We start from the raw sequence: 4390 nt of genomic DNA on the forward strand, positions 1-4390 counted from the left end.
GTGACTACAAAAAAAAATCCAACTCTCCCTGCCCCCACCCCCATCCTTCCTCCCCAACCCCCTTCCTCACCCAAGCTTTGCAAGATTGCTTACTAGCACCCCCTCCCTTCAAAAGTAGACTCTATTTCCTGCACCCTCAATCTGGACTAGTCTTGCACTTGGCTTTGGTCAGTAGAATGTGGCTGAAGATATGGGATTCTTGCTTACTTCTGCTCTCTTAGGCCCCTGTGTCTGCCATGACAACCAGTGAGGGCCAGCCAGCTGGCAGAGAGAGACCTCAGGGAACAGAGCCATGTCGGTCCAGCAGTGCCAGCCAAGGCCCAGGGCAGAATCAGCCACATCGCTCTGTTAACCCACAAATTCATGAGCAGAACTAAATGCCTGCTGCTCTCTGCCCCTCAAGTGTTGTGATTGTTACACAGCATTGCTGTGACCCTAGAACACTGATGTCAACACTTTAGGGAATCATGGAAACTTATTTATATCTGCCGCATCATTGACATTGTTGTACTCGTTCATTTACTTATTCACTTATTTGTTTATCCATCTTTCAAGCAAGTTTGTCTGCTACGTACCAGGCACTACGCCGGATATATAGGCTTTATGATTTATATGGCATGATGTATTTTCTGTCCTATCGATAAACATCAGTGAGACAACGGACAGGTCTCTTTTCTTTTTGAACATCTGTAAAGCAAGAACATACTTAACTGCTTCAGATAGCCAATTCTTATGTTTAATCTCTCAGTGTATTGAGTTCTTCTTTTTGCCCAGCTGCAAGCTCCAGCTTTTTTTCCCCAAGTTTATTTATTTTGAGAGAGAAAGTGGGGGAGGGGCAGAGAGAGAGAGAAAGAGAGAGAGAGATTCCCAAACAGGCTTCTCACTGACAGCACAGGGCCCGATGCAGGGCTCAAACTCAAGAACCACAGGATCATGACCTGAGTTGAAACCAAGATTTGAAAGCTTAATCAACCGAGCCACTCGGGTGCCCCAAATTCTCCAGCTTTTATTTGAGTTCCTGTCTTCTAACTCAGCTGCCCATGAACCCAGGGAATAAAGCACAGCATCCTCCTCATAAAAACCCTTCATAAGCTTCAACTTAGTCATTAAGTCAAGGAAACAGTTAAGCCACTTTACATGTGCTGAAGATTTTATTTTGGGATATCTCTGTGGGAAGGGATGTTTGGGATTAATTGAGCTTTCTGGATATCTGCACATGAGCACCAGAGTTTTATATATAGAACGAGAACACCTGATCGCAGCACCTGCAAAGAGAAATTACTCGTTTAACCTCCCGAACCCCAATCAGAGAAGAGCGTTGAGGCTTTCATGGAGGGCCCTGTGGCTGGAGAGTCAGACCTCTGAGCTGGGGTGCAGGAGGGGATCTTCCAAAAATTCTGTCGTGCCGTTCTTCCTTCCCTGCAGCCTTCTTCTTCCTCCTCACAGTCCCCCAAGACCCACACTCAAGCCAGGTTCCCGGTCATTCCCTGATGCACACACCCCTGCTCTAACTGTTCCAGCCATTAACGTCTGCGGAATTTTAAGGACTTGGTTTTCCAGAATTTTGTAAACACTAGAAAGGAACATCTATTTGTCATCTTTCCTTTTTTCTGCCATCACAGAGTTTTGAACATCATCACCCCTACAGAGGTCTAACAAATATTCCCTTTCCTCTTTCTACAATTTTAAAAATAAAATTAATTCTATTCAGATCCCTGTTGTAAAGTCCCACTAACAGAGAGGGCTTCCCTGGCCCTCTATAAATGTGCACACAGGTTCCCTCGTTCCTGAATGCCTCTTGCTCGTCTGTTTTTCTTCACAGTCCTTAGCCTTAAGTGACTTGTATCTACTTGTGTATTTTTTTAAATCTGATTTCACAGATCTGTTTTTTTCACAAGAACTAGGAATTTGTTATTTTTGGGTTTTGCCGACACTTTTTCATTTTTTACTAATTTACATACAATAAAGTTTATCCTTTTTTTATGGAAGTCTGTGAGTTTTTAAATTTTTTTAATGTTATTTACTTTTGAGAGGTAGAGAGACAAAATGTGAGAAGGGGAGGGGCAGAGAGAGAGAGAGAGACAGAATCCAAAGCAGGCTCCAGGCTCTGAGCTGTCAGCACAGAGCCCAACATGGGGCCTGATCTCATGAACCACGAGATCATGACCTGAGCAGAAGTCGACGCTTAACTGACTGAGCTACCCAGGCACCCAGAAATCTGCGAGTTTAACCAATACATAGTCATGAAACCACTACCACAATCAAGATATAAAAAAACCATTCTGTTACCCCCCCAAAAAACCCCCATTCCCCTTTTTAGCCAGCCCCTCCTCTCACCTCGTTCTCGGCAACCAATGATCTGTTTTCTGCATCTCTAGTTTTACCTTTTCCAGAATATCATAAAAATGGAACCATATAGTCTGTAGCCTNTTATTTTTGGGTTTTGCCGACACTTTTTCATTTTTTACTAATTTACATACAATAAAATTTATCCTTTTTTTATGGAAGTCTGTGAGTTTTTAAATTTTTTTAATGTTATTTACTTTTGAGAGGTAGAGAGACAAAAGTGAGAAGGGGAGGGGCAGAGAGAGAGAGAGACAGAATCCAAAGCAGGCTCCAGGCTCTGAGCTGTCAGCACAGAGCCCAACATGGGGCCTGATCTCATGAACCACGAGATCATGACCTGAGCAGAAGTCGACGCTTAACTGACTGAGCTACCCAGGCACCCAGAAATCTGCGAGTTTAACCAATACATAGTCATGAAACCACTACCACAATCAAGATATAAAAAAACCATTCTGTTACCCCCCCAAAAAACCCCCATTCCCCTTTTTAGCCAGCCCCTCCTCTCACCTCGTTCTCGGCAACCAATGATCTGTTTTCTGCATCTCTAGTTTTACCTTTTCCAGAATATCATAAAAATGGAACCATATAGTCTGTAGCCTTTATGGCTTCTTTCACTTAACATAATACATATGAGATTCATTCATGTTGTTGCATGTATAAGTAATTTGTTCCTTTTTTAATGCTAAGAAGTATGACATTGTGTGGATTATACCACAGTCTGTTTATTCATTCATCAGTTTAAGGACATTTGGGTTGTTTTCAGTTTTTGGCTCTGACAAATAAAGCTGTTATGAACACTTGCGTACATACTGTTTTGTAAACATAAGCTTTCGCTTTTCTTAGGTAAACACCCAGGAGTGGGACTGCTAAGTCATATATTAAATGTAAGTTTAATTATGTAAGAAACTGCCAAATCGTTTTCCAGAATTGCTGGACTGTTTGGTGCTCTCAACAGCAACGTATGAGGGTTCCAGTTGTTCTACAGCCTTGCCAGCACTTGGTATTATCAGGTGTCCATTGTCAGTGTTTGTTTTGTTTGCCTTTCTAATAGGCAAGTGGTATCTTGTTGCGGTTTCAATTTCCATTTCCCTAATGACCAATGATGCTAAGCACCTTGTTATGAACACATTTGCCATCCGTGTATGTTTGGTGAGATGCCTGTTTAAATCCTTTGCCTAATTTCTATTGGTGTGTTTCTTTCCTTATCATTATGAATTTCGGGAGTTCTTTATATACTCTGGACACAGTCTTTTATCAGATACATGATTTACAAATACTCTCTTCCAGTGTGTGGTTTGTCTTATATTCTTTTATTTTTTAAAAAATTTTTTTAATGTTTTATTTATTTCTAGGAGAGAGAGAGAGACAGCATGAGCAGGGGAGGGTCAGAGAGAGAGAGGGAGTCACAGACTGAAACAGGCTCCANGCCTGGGGGTAGGCAGGGGACATGACCGATAAGACCTTTCCCAGGTCGCAGAAAAGTCTTTTCTTCCTAAAGGATGAAAGGGATCCTGGGAATTGTGGGCTGATATCCACTNCCCAATTTATTCATTTTTAAAAATGGATTGCTTTGGCATTGTAACTAACAAATCTGTGTCCTGCATCAGGCTCTCTGCTGACAGCTCAGAGCCTGGAGCCCACTTCAGATTCTGTGTCTCCCTCTCTTTCTGCTCTTCCNCAGAGGACAGAAATCACACGAGTTATTTGAAAAGAGGGAATTTAATATAAAGAATTGTTAACTAGGTATAAAGTTGTTACCTAGGAAACTGAAAGGATAAAGGAGAACTCAAAAGTATCTCAGAGACAGTAACTGCCAGAAGCAGCTACCACCCATGGAGCCATGGAGGAAACGGTGGAACAGGAAGAAAAGACCAGGGGTTAGAAAACACTGAAGCTCAGCAGAGCACCCATGGAGCCAGACTTCTGGGGAGGAGATCGATGGGGGTGGGAGTCACCGGGGGCAGAGGGAGTGTGATCAGGTTGGTTCTGCAAGCGTTGAAAAAATAGCAAACTCAGTTCAGGGGCTGCCCTTAGGAGGGACCCG

Source organism: Crocuta crocuta, unplaced genomic scaffold (genome assembly GCF_008692635.1).
Source record: "Crocuta crocuta isolate KB4526 unplaced genomic scaffold, BGI_CrCroc_1.0 scaffold179, whole genome shotgun sequence".
Taxonomy (NCBI): Eukaryota; Metazoa; Chordata; class Mammalia; order Carnivora; family Hyaenidae; genus Crocuta; species Crocuta crocuta.